The sequence below is a fragment of the Microcaecilia unicolor genome, chromosome 2 (genome assembly GCF_901765095.1).
Source record: "Microcaecilia unicolor chromosome 2, aMicUni1.1, whole genome shotgun sequence".
In the NCBI taxonomy this organism is placed as follows: Eukaryota; Metazoa; Chordata; class Amphibia; order Gymnophiona; family Siphonopidae; genus Microcaecilia; species Microcaecilia unicolor.
The window spans coordinates 288,613,187-288,625,904 of record NC_044032.1 but is presented as its reverse complement, the minus strand read 5'-3'; the positions used below and the strand labels follow the sequence as shown (position 1 = coordinate 288,625,904).

The following is a 12,718-nucleotide window of genomic DNA, read 5'->3' as shown; positions in this document are numbered from 1 at the left end:
GTTGAGGATATGACAGATGGAGGGGGTGACAGTAGGAGAGATGGTGTTAAGTAAGTTGGTGGGGATGGGATCAGAGGAACAAGTGGTGCATTTCGAGGAGGAAATAAGGCGGGCAGTTTTGTCCTCGGTGATATCAGGAAAGGAGGAGAAAGAGGCCAGGATAGGTTGATTGAAAGAGATGGTTGAAGGAGGTGGCTTGGTAGTGAACTCAAGGTTGATCTTTTGCACCTTGTCGCGGAAGTAGTCGGCCAGTGATTGAGGAGAGAGTGAGGGGGGGGGGGTGGAAGCGGAGGACACTTTGAGGAGCGAGTTAAGGGTGGCGAAGAGACGACGAGGGTTGGAGCTGAGAGAATTGGTCAATTGGGTGTAGTAGTCCTGTTTGGCAAGGAATAGGGAGGACTGGAAGCAGGATAGCATGAATTTGTAATGAAGGAAATCTGAATGGGTGCGAGATTTCCTCCAGAGGCGTTCAGCAGATCGGGCGCAGGAGCGAAGGTAACGGATGCAAGGGGTCAACCAGGGCTGGGGATTAGTACACCTTATGGGACGGGAGATGGATGGTGCGAGGGTGTCCAGAGCAGAGGAGAGAGCCATTGTAAGCGGAGACAGCCTTGTCGACAGACTCGGAGGACATGATGGAGAGGAGGAGATTAGAAATACTAGAGGATAAGGTGGGAGGGTCAATAGCCTGGAGATTCCTGGAAGTAGTGGTTAATGTTGGGCGGGGCTGAGGGGGGGGTGAAGAAGTGTGAAGGTGATCAGGTGATGATCAGAGAAAGGAAGAGCTGAGGCGTGGAAATTGGAGGGTGAGCCGGAAGAGGAGAGGACGAGGTCAAGACAATGGCCATTTTGGTGAGTAGGGGTGGTGGAGCACAGCTGGAGGTTGAAGGAGGATATCAGAGTGAGGAACTGAGAAGCGTGAGAGTTCGGATGGGTCATCCGCGTGTATGTTAAAGTCTCCGAGAATGAGGGACGGAGATGAGGGATCAAGAAAGACAGAAAGCCAGGCATCGAAGTCAGTGAGGAAGGAAGAGAGGGATTTATCCAGGGGCGGTAAATGACTGCCACTCTGAGTGGCAACGGGTAAAATAGGCGGATGGAGTGGGCTTCAAAGGATGAGAAGCAGTGAGATCGCGGTAGGAGGAGGGGTTGGAAACTACAGGAGGGCGAGAGTAGTAGCCCGACGCCTCCACCGCTGCCAACTGGGCGGGAGTGTGGGAGAAGAGATAACCTCCATGGCAGAGGGCCGCGACTGAGGCAGAGTCATCAGGGGAGAGCCAAGTTTCAGTTAGGGCGAGCAGTTAAAGGGAATGAGAGATGAAGAGATCGTGGGTGAAGGGAAGTTTGTTGCAGACCGATCGGGCATTCCACAGGGCACATGAGAAGGGGAGGGAAGAGGGGGGGAGGAGGGGAATAGAGATGAGATTGGAGACATCCCGGAATCGTTTGCATGGATAGGACAGGTGGGGGGGACCTGGATTGGGATTGATGTCTCCCGTGGATAGCAGGAGAAGGAGCAAGAGTGCGGAGGAGGGTGGGGGAGGTAGGGCGACGAAGACGGGATGCACTTAGGAGGAAAAGGGATGGGTTAATGGCAGGAAGGAAGTGTTGAAGGTTGAGAGCTAGGAAGGAGGAGGGGGACAAGAGAGATGGTGAGGTGGTGAGGGACGGTGGTAAATAGGGACTGGAGAGGACGGGGGTGAATAGGGCAGTAGTGAGTAGGACTGGAGAGGACATGGGTGGGCAGTGAGTTTCAGCGGTAGACAGCGGTAGGGGGAGGGGAAAAAGATTAGGAAGGGATAGGGCAAGGAAGAGAATGTGTACAGGGGCCATAAGTAGTGACTGAGGTGTTACAGGTGTGAATGTAGTGATTGAGGTGTTAAGCAAATAGATAGAGCGGGAAGGTTGGATTGGAGGCTTAGAGTTGGAACGGTAGGCAGCAGGCAGGCAGGTAGGTTGGGGAGGAAGGTAGGTAGATGTGCTGCTTGAAGGCAGGCAGGTAGTTGATGGGCAGGTAAGCAGGCATGACGATGGGCTGAGGTGTAGGCAAGTTGATGGGCTGGCGAGCAGGTAAGTTAATGGGCTGATAAGCAGGTAGGTTGGTAGATGGGCTGAGAAGAAGTTGATGAGCTGGCGAGCAGGTAAGTTAATGGGCTGATAAGCTGGCAGGCAGGTAGGTTGGTAGATGGGCTGAGAAGAGGTTGATGGGCTGGCGAGCAGGTAAGTCAATGGACTGACAAGCTAGCAGGCAGGGAGGTTGGTTGATGGGGTAACAGGAAGGCAGGCAGGATGGTTGATGGGCTACTAGTCAGGCAGGCAGGAGGGCAAAGTCAGGCAGGGCTGAGCAGGTGAGTCAATGGGCTGACAAGCTAGCAAAATCAGGCAGGGCTGAGCAGGTGAGTCAATGGGCTGACAAGCTAGCAGGCAGGCAGGCAGGTTGGCTGAAGGATTAACAGGCAGGCAGGCAGGTTGGTTGATGGACTAGTAGTCAGGCAGGCAGGAAGGCAAAACAGGCAGGGATGATGCGATGTGACTGGAACAAGATGGAACAGACGAACTGGAGCGGCTGGAGCGGGCGGACTAGAGCAAGCAGGAACGGGCTGACGGTAACAAGCTGGAGCAGGCGGACTGGAACATGCTGGAAGCCATGCAGATGGACTGGAACGGGCTGGAACAGATGGACTGAAACAAGGTGGAGCAGATGGACTGGAGCAGATGGACTGGAACAGGCGGACTGGAACACGCTGGGACAAGCAATGCAGATGGGCTGGAGCAAGCTGGAGTGGTCGGACTGGAACAAGTTGGAGCAGAAGGAAGCGGAGTAGCAAGACTGGAACAAGCTGGAGCAGGACTGGAACAAGCTGGAGCAAGCTGGAACGGACGGACTGGAACAAGGTGGAGCAGATGGACTGGAACAGGCGGACTGGAACAAGCAATGCAGCAAGCTGGAGCGGTCAGATTGGAACAAGCTGGAGCAGAAGGAAGCGGAGTAGCAAGACTGGAACAAGCTGGAGCAAGCTGGAACGGACGGACTGGAACAAGGTGGAGCAGAAGGACTGGAACAGGCTGGAACAGACGGACTGGAACAAATTGGAGCAGAAGGAAGCAGAATAGCAGGACTGGAACAGGTAGGAGCAGGACTGGCACAAGCTGGAGCAGACGGACTGAAGTAAGCTGGAACGGATGGACTGGGACAAGCTGGAGTAGGCAAGCTGAGACAGATGGACTGGGACAAGCTGGAACTGGAGCAGGGATTCCTCTAAGTCAGAGGGCGATGGGTTGGGGCTAGCTAGTGGGAAAGTTACCTGTATAAGTTCAGATGGGCAAGGGCAGGTTTCTTGCTCTGCCGGCGCAGGTCCGCTACAGGCGACTCGAACAGCTCCACACGGTCAGGACGTGTCCACGTGGGGCCCAATTGCTGGAGGTTTCTTGGGTCTCGTCACGCGGGGAGCTGCGGATCACCGGTTCACCGGCCGTCTGTTGCAGTCGTCCTCTGGCCCGTTTCCCCATCCTCTCTCCTGTTACGTTCGCGCCTCGCTCTTCTCTCTGTACCAGCTGAGTTCCACTTCCGTGGCGCTCTGGCTGGTCAGAGAAGGGACAGCGGGTAAGCAGCTAGACGGGAGGAGGGCTGAAGGTGCGTGGTGCCAGAGGATTCCTGTCTCCGACAGGCGGTCGGCGGGGTTGTAGGTAGGTGAGGCCGAGATGCGCAAGGATTTCCCACGGAATCAGGCAGATCTGTGTGCGGCGCCTCCTTCCTCCTCTCCTCGATCTGCACGGATGGCGGTCAGTGCCCTCACAACCTTCCACGCCTCCCTGGCGCAGCGAGTTCGGGCTGTCTTCCCGGTGCAGCGATTTCGGGTTGAGGAAAGCGGATTCTCCCTCAAAGGCCGCCGGCACGGCAGGGATTCGATCTGGTCAGGTACTTGTCCTTGTTCCCAGGGCCTACCCGTCCCACCACGAGGTAGCAGGTAGCTGCGATCAGGCACAGATCCGTTCGTCCTCGCTGGAGCTCGAGGCCGTTGCAGTCGACTCGTGTTCCCCTATTTGGCTCCGATGCAGCTTCGGTCCTGTCTGGTGCAGCCTAGGATGGCACACGAAGGTCCGTTTCTCCGGAGCTCATCACAGAGCTCTGGTCTTAAAGGATACTTACACCCACACAGACACACGACCCAGTCATAGGAGATATCTCAGATTTGCCAAGTGAAACACTAGTTCTAGTACTGTGTACTGCCTTTTGGCCTCATGTCGGCGCCTTGTGTATCACAAAATGTCTAACAGTTGTAGCAATACACCTCCACAGACTGGGAGTGCACATTTCCCTGTTTGGGCAATTTGCTAACAAAGAGCACATCTCAGGAAGCAGTCACGAGATCAGTACAGTGCACTCCATTTAAATGCACATCGGATAAGCGCATACTGCATGCCGTACTTCGGTCCCGTTTTTGGCGCCATCAATTTCTATGGGGACAAACTTCGGTTTAGCGCACCACTGATAAGTGCAAGATTCGCTTATATGCATGGTTTAAGACCGCTCCTCTGCAGGAAGGACTCCGCATAAGTGCACGCACGGAATATGGAAAGTGATTGGCACGTGAGAAAGGGGCGATAAATTTGAAATCTCATTGTTTAACTGTCACAGGCAGAAGAAGCAAAAGAAAGTTGTTAGAGTGTACACTGGAGTCATCGCCATCATTGCGCAACTGTAAGACGTTAACACTGGATGAACGAATAGAAATTCTTAAAAAATCAGAAAACAAACAAAGTCAAGCATCTATTGCTAAAGAATATGGTGTCAATCCCAGTCAAATTTCACGTATCTTGAAGCAGAAAGACCAGCTTCTGGAAGACTGACAAAACAATACAAATCCACAAACGAAACGTAAACGGACGGGAAAAGCTGAGGATGTAGAAGATGCTCTTCTTCGGTGGTTTTCTCAAGCCAGAAGCTGACAAAGTTTCCTGTCAGTGGTCCACTGCTTATGGAGAAAGCTAATCAGCTAGCTGAAAGTCTTGGACTAACTGAATTCAATGCCACTGTTGGATGGTTGGAAAGATGGAAGGAGAGGAACAACATAAAACTCAAGAAACAGCATGGTGAGAAACAAGACGCTGATGACTTTGGTGCTGAAAATTGGGTTGTTTCAGTTCTTCCTACCATCTTGAACGAGCTTGCACCTCGTGACATTTTCAATGCTGACGAAAACGGTCTCTACTGGAGAGCGATTCCTGATGGAACACTTGCATTCAAACAAGCCGAAACTACAGGAAGTAAAACGTTGAAGGACCGACTGACGATCCTCCTTTGCTGCAATATGGATGGGAGTGAGAAGTTGGAACCACTCATCATTGGAAAGAGCAAACAGCCTCGTTGCTTCAAGAACATTAAGCGACTTCCTGTGTCATACGAGGCTAACGCAAATTCATGAATGACTGGGGAAATTTGGAAGCAGTGGCTAAAGAAGTTAGACACTAGAATGCGGGCACAAAAGCGTCAGATTTTGTTGCTTTGTGATAATTGTGCTGCACACAGGGATGATGTCAGGCTGTCTAACGTTAAGGTGGTCTTCCTGCCACCAAACACTCCTCTCTGATACAACCTATGGATCAGGGCATAATAGCCAATTTCAAAAAACATTATTGGGCTCTTGTGCTACGTCGTCTGTTGAGCGTTATGGATGACCAGATTGACAAGGATAAATGTGCTGTTGAACTGGATCGTAATCTATCACTGTTGGATTCCCTACATATGCAGAAAGAAGCCTGGAATCATGTTACACAGGCAACCATTGTGAACTGCTACAAGCGGGCAAGCTTTGTTAAAGATGTGGAGAGGGACGAAACAGATGCAGCTGTTGCAAACGCGTCAGATGAACAGGCTATTGACATCCCAGCCGGTGTTACTGAAGAGGAGTTTCATCATTATGTAGCTGTTGATTACGATCTACAAACAGCTGACGACAGCACTGATATCGAGCTATGCACCTACACGCAGGCAACGGCTGATGATGAAACATGATGAAATGAGCAGCGAGGCACATGCTGATGAAATTCAACAACCTCCTGTCACTTTTGCAAGAGCACTGGAGAGTCTTAACACCATGCGGGCCTATCTGGAGGCCACTGGATGTCAGTCCTATGACAGTTTTACCGTCTGGCAGACGTAGTCTATGGAACTCACAGACACAATAGTGTACAGAGGACTATGACTGATTACTTCAAGTAAGCCTAACGTCAGTTAACGGAGACTGTATAACGTCAGTTAACAGAGACTGTATACTGTACGTTTAATAAACAGTACTGTACATATGTTTATCAGATGTCAAGCTTCTTTGGGTCACAACGGTTAAGTGCACGCTCCGGTTAACTGCATGTATTTCTTTGGTCCCAGACCCTTGCACTTAAGCAGATTGCACTGTACATGCAACCATTCAGATGCTGGAGTTGCTGGGGGGGGGGGGGGGGGAACAGTGTTTTAAACTACACCAAGCCTCATCTAAACCCATCAAAACAACTGGAATTTATAGGAGCCCTGCTAGATATCATTCAGGCAATTGCTTTCCTTCTAAAACAAAGGATCACCAATTTGGTTTCCATAGTGATGGAAATTCAGAAGACCAGGTACCAATTCAAAACATGTTGAGAATGTCATCAGTGGTGCATATAACTCCCTTGACACATCTCAATTTGAGACAAGCTTATTTCTGCAACCATTCATTACTGGGATTCCCTGTTCTAGTGGACAGTTCAATCCAATCTGCTGAAAGGAGTCCCCTTCCAAATTCCCCCAGTTCAAACTGTGTTAACTACAGATGCGTCCAAACTGGGCTGAGTAGCTCATATAGATGGATTCCACACTCAAGGATTGTGGTCCTCTCAGGAAAACCTTCACTAGATAAATTTCCTGGAGCTAAAGGCAATAGGGTTTCAAAGATCACTCAGCCAACAAAATTATTTTCATTCAGACTGACAATCAAATAGTGATTTACTATGTCAACAAGCAGGGATGATTAAAGCAAAATATGAAGGTGAATCCCTCCAAATACTTCTGTTCAAACAACAATATAAATTGATGGAAAGGAACAGTCAAAAATCAACTGACACTTCAACTGACCGTGTTTTAAATATATGAGTACGAGAGGTGACGCCTCACGAAGCCCCCGGCTACACAATTTGAAAGCTCACAGGGGCTGGGCTGCTTCATCATCGGCAACCACCTCTACAAAATTTCTCTCTTATTACTTTTCCTTTACTTAGAGATTTCATTATACATAACACTTAGCTTAAATTCCATCTGGACTCCCAAGACGCTGTATATGACCAAGACCAACGGTGGCCAGCGTTTCGTTACCTGCCTCAGGGTCACATGGTCTGCGTCAATTCTAAGAAACCTCAGCTTCAGCGGGCCAGCTGAGGTTTCTTAGAATTGACGCAGACCATGTGACCCTGAGGCAGGTAACGAAACGCTGGCCACCGTTGGTCTTGGTCATATACAGCGTCTTGGGAGTCCAGATGGAATTTAAGCTAAGTGTTATGTATAATGAAATCTCTAAGTAAAGGAAAAGTAATAAGAGAGAAATTTTGTAGAGGTGGTTGCCGATGATGAAGCAGCCCAGCCCGTGAGCTTTCAAATTGTGTAGCCGGGGGCTTCGTGAGGCGTCACCTCTCGTACTCATATATTTAAAACACGGTCAGTTGAAGTGTCAGTTGATTTTTGACTGTTCCTTTCCATCAATTTATATTGTTGTTTGAACAAGCAGGGATGAACATGAGTCTGTGTTGGGAAACTGTCAGAATGTCAAACTGGTTCATCTCTCAAGAGCTGACAGCTAAGGACAACTGCCTGGTAGAGAGAAAGATTCTGCAGCTGAACAAGTGGTCCCTGGAAGAAGAAGTAGCCTAGAGGATTTTTCGAGTTGGTCACTCCCTCAATAGACTTTTTTGCTAAGCCTTAGAACAAGTTCCTCAGTTTTAATCCAGAATAGGAGCACATGGCAAATTAGCCTCAGATGCTTTTCTCCTGGATTGAGGCAGGTCTTCTGTATGTATATTCTCATTTACCTCTAGTAGTGAACTCTCTCATGAAAATCAAACTAGACTGGGGAACCATTATTCTTATAGCCTCTTATTGGCCCAGCCAGATTTGATTCTCTCTCTTTCTGGAATTTTCCATAAGACCCATGAGCCTAGATCTTTCTCCAATACTGATCACACAGCATCAGGTAATGGTGCCACCTCATTGAGTCCCTAGCACTCACAGCTTGGATGCTGAAATGAGAAATTAGTTCTTACCTGTAAAAAGGCGGTAAATAAATCCTAACAAATAAATACATTTTCTTTCCTTGAGTTCACTGGGATTTTATAACAATTCTTCTCTATATTACATTTTTTCCTATGTGGATGGTATTTTTATACTAGTACCTATCATTTCAAGGATTTGAAGAGGGTTATAAACTGATACAGGACTGTATAAATAAAACATGAAATTGGGCATCTGAAAACCATTTAAAGCTTAATATAGATAAAATGAAATTATTTTACTTTTGTGAGACACTGTTGGATATGCCAAAAACTATTACTATAAATTTAGGAGAGAACTTAAAGTTTTAAACTTCTTGAAGGGTAAAGATTTTGGCGAATCGTCTGGCACGGGTACTCCCTCACTTGATAGCAGCCCCGCAGGCGGGATTCGTAAAAGGTAGAACAGCAACTAAAAACATAAGGGCTTTGCTGGCTTCATTGGAGACAGTAGAAAGACAGAGCAGGCCCTCTCTGCTGGTCAGCTTCGACGCAGAGAAGGCTTTTGATCGTGTGGTTTGGGGATTTATGTTCGCAGTGATGAGGTGGATGGGTATAGAGGGGTTGTTTGGGAATGCTGTGGGAGCCCTATACAAAAATCCACAAGCTTTCATGTGGATCAATGGGGAGCGGTCAGCCCCATTTACAATTAGAAGGGGCACACGTCAGGGGTGCCCTTTGTCACCCTTGTTTGTCTTGGCGTTAGATCCATTGATCAGAGAAATCGACATACACCCAGAGATAGCAGGAGTTACTTGGGGTCCATCTTCGTTTAAAGTCTCCGCTTTTGCGGATGATATCTTGGTCCATCTCACTCAGCCCAAGCAGTCCTTGGAGGCATTATTACAGCTCCTGCAGGAGTATGGAGATTTTGCTGGATTTAAAATAAATTATCTAAAATCTTGGGCATTAACTGGTAATCCGAGGGTGAGGGACCTATGGGGAAATGGTTTTCCTCTGAAATGGGCTACAGAATCCCTCCAATATTTAGGAGTGCAAATCCCCATGAACACATCGGCCTTATATCAACTTAATGTAGCGAGCAGAATGGAGTCTCAGAGGGGGCGTTTCGAAAAATGGAAGGTCTTGCCGCTTACGTTACATGGGAGGATCCATTTATATCGCATGGCGGAGTTTCCACGCTGGCTTTATCTATTACAGGTTCTTCCATTGCGACTAAAGGGTAAGGATATAATCATGATTAATAGGAATATCCGGAAATTTATTTGGAGGGATTCAAAGCCAAAACTTTCATTGCAGTTCCTAATGGGACCCTGGAGGGAAGGAGGCATGGGGCTCCCGGACATACGCCGTTATAATAAAGCTTGTTTGCTGCGGCACCTGGGAGATTAGCTACTAGATAGACAAGATTACACGCCCCGAACTCTTGAGCAGGATTATTTTAAGCCGTACCACTTATATTTCCTACTGCATTGCCCAAAGAAAATGCTGCATACATTGGTGGGTTGTAGTATACTCTTGGACCCCTTAAGGGAGACTTGGCGAGAACTAACACATGGATGGGGCCTAGCAGCAGATGTCTCGGACCTGCTACCCATACAGGGAAACCCGGATTTTAAACCGGGTATGGAGAATAGAGTATTTCATAAATGGGCAGAGGTGGGAATTACCAGGTTGGAACATGTATTAAGCTTTAGAGGACAGATGTTAGAACTGGGAGCACTTGGGGTGGGTATAGAGCATAGTTTTATATTTGCCCATTACCAATTAGCACACTATGTTCGGGCGTTAGAGGCAGGGAAGTTGGCGGGCGGACATGGGCGTAAGGTTAGAGAGTTCTTTAAGTCTGTGCCTGGGGAGCGCCTGTCGGTTTCTGGGCTACAGAAGGTGCTGACGGCTCCCGGTGATGGGAAGGATACAGGGGTGATAACACAACGCTGGGCTACTGATCTGTGGCGACCTAACTTAATCCTGAACTTTCCACAACTGACAGCTCGTATATCCACTTTGTCTTGTAATGCTGCTATGCGAGAGTGTCAATACCGTATACTACATAGAGCATATATGACTAAACTCCAATTATTTAGATTTGGAGGGGTCACAGATCCATTATGTTCGAAATGTGGTAGGGGAGAGAGTACTTGGTTTCACTCTTTATGGGAATGTCCAAAGATTAAACTTTTTTGGGGGCAAATTATAAAATTTACAGAATCGGTGGTACAGGGCAGAGTGGTCTCTTCTCCAATGGGTTTTTGCTAGATAGATTTGAAGTTTTCACTCAGCAAACGAGGGGGGATAGACAATTTCTCCGTAAAGCAGGCATTATAGAGAAGAAATTAATTATGCTCATGTGGATGCAGAAGGAGGCGCCGGATTATTGGCACTGGAGGAACCGATTGCATGAATTACTGTTGCAGGAGCGTAGGGTGGTGGGTTCCTCCCCGAAGAAACGAAAAGCATTTATGGAAATTTGGGAGCCATATATACAGACATTGTCGCCAAGAGCACGCAGCTTTATATTGAATCGTTTTTAATTTTTTTTTTTTTTCTTTTTGGTTTCGAGAAGGGGTGGTGAGGGAGGGGATGAATGGGCAATGTGATTAGGGGCAATCTTAAAGGCGATATTATAAGCTTTGGACAAGCTCTTTTGAGATACAGAGTATTGAAGGAGATGCCCTGGCGAGAGGGCAGACCAGTAATTTGGGAGTAGCCTATAAGAATGCGGTGAGGGAAGGTCGTAACAGGTATAATTTGTTTTAGGCTTCATATGGTTTAAAGGGAAAGGGAGAAGGACATAGATTTTCAGCTATATGTATAATAATGAAGTTTAGTGTTATTTGTTATAGAGTTTGATCTGTTTAGTTGGGGGGACATATATTGAGCAAATGTCAAAGGTTGGGACTAAAAACGGAGGGCGTGAGGGGAGGGATTTAATGGATAGAGTTTTGCAGACTGTAAGTAGTATATTGTTTCCTTTGACAGCACATTCAAGAATGTTCTCTTGGGGGTTTAGAAGGTGGAGTGTGATGTTAATTCTGAAATGTTATCAATAAAAATGATACCACCAAAACAGGAGAGATAGGAGAGAGGGAGAGATAAGGGGGGGATTTTGGAAGATGGTTAAAGATCTCTATGTCTCTCAAACTATTTTGTTTAGAGGTTCAAGTAATACTGTTTTTCACAAACACTGTTGGAACAAAGCACAGTTGGGGGCGGGGGGGGGGGGGAAATGTAAAAAGTTTGATGACTGTAAGCAGTGCAGTATACCTGTTGTATTACCACTGTAAGTGAGGCAATATTGTCATGAATTCACTGTGCTGAGGTGGATTTGTACTTTTTGATTTGTCATCAATAAAAACCGTTGAAACATAAACTTCTTGAAGGGTTCTAAGTGTAGAACTTGATACACAACTGAATATGAAAAATCAGGTAAATTCTCTATGTAAAAGAATTTTCTTTAAATTACGTCAGTTGTGGGCAGTATGTTCTTTTTTCCAGAACAGTTTCATGTGATAGTACAGATGACAATTCTCTCACAGATTGATTTTTGCAATGTTCTGTATGCTGGTATACATCAACAATTATTGAACAGATTACAATTACTACAGAACACTGCAGTCAGACTAATATTTGGTTGTAAGAAATATGATCACGTATCGCCTATTTTTAGAGAACTTCATTGGTTACCAGTGGGCAGAAGTGACATCACTGAGCGAGCTCCCACTCACCCACAGCAATTTTAAGGGATTCCCCGGCACCCAGTGTTATATCTTTGGCTCGAATCTCTCAGTGGAATAGAGGTTGACGATTGTGATTCCGCCTGGCGATGCACTGTCAGATATCATGGATCTTTCCCAATATGCATTCGCAGGCGGGATGAGCATGAAGCATGTGGCAGGCCAAGAATGGGCGGCCCAGCACAAGCTGGCGCCACCTGGGGATTCTTCTCCTAGAGAACTATTTGCATCAAGTGATGAGCAACTGGGTCCCGAAGGGGTGGCCTTCCCCGAATTGAAAGATTAGCTACAGGAGATTAGGACTGACCTTAAGGTAGTTTGCTCTGATTTGGCTACTCTGGGAGCGGACCTGTGTGGAGAGATACGCGATCTGGGAAACCAGCTAGAGGAGACTAAGGGTTGCACTGACGAGCATGCGAGACTGTGGGTTCATTGGACAGGCAGATAGCAGATAAATTAGAAGATCTGGAGAACCACAGCAGTTGGCGGAACCTCCCGCCACTCGTGCACCTAGTCACGTCCCCTTGACTCTGGCCGAGTTTCGCTATGCTACTGTACACGATTTCAGGAATTAAGTTATGTATGGTATATGCTATAATTTTTAGAGAGTGATTAATTTTGTTGTATGTTTGTACGTAGGTCCCCTTTTGAAAAAGCATAGCGAAACTCGGCCAGAGTCAAGGGGACGTGACAAGGTGCACGAGTTGTAGGAGTTATTCACGACA

At 47.4% G+C, this 12,718-nt stretch overlaps 1 protein-coding gene across 2 annotated transcripts in view; it reads right to left on the bottom strand.

Moving 5' to 3' along the window:
- The window catches only part of LOC115463583 (dynamin-1-like protein), a 165,130-nt gene that overhangs the window by 75,123 nt on the left and 77,289 nt on the right, over positions 1 to 12,718 (bottom strand). The window lies entirely within an intron of this gene.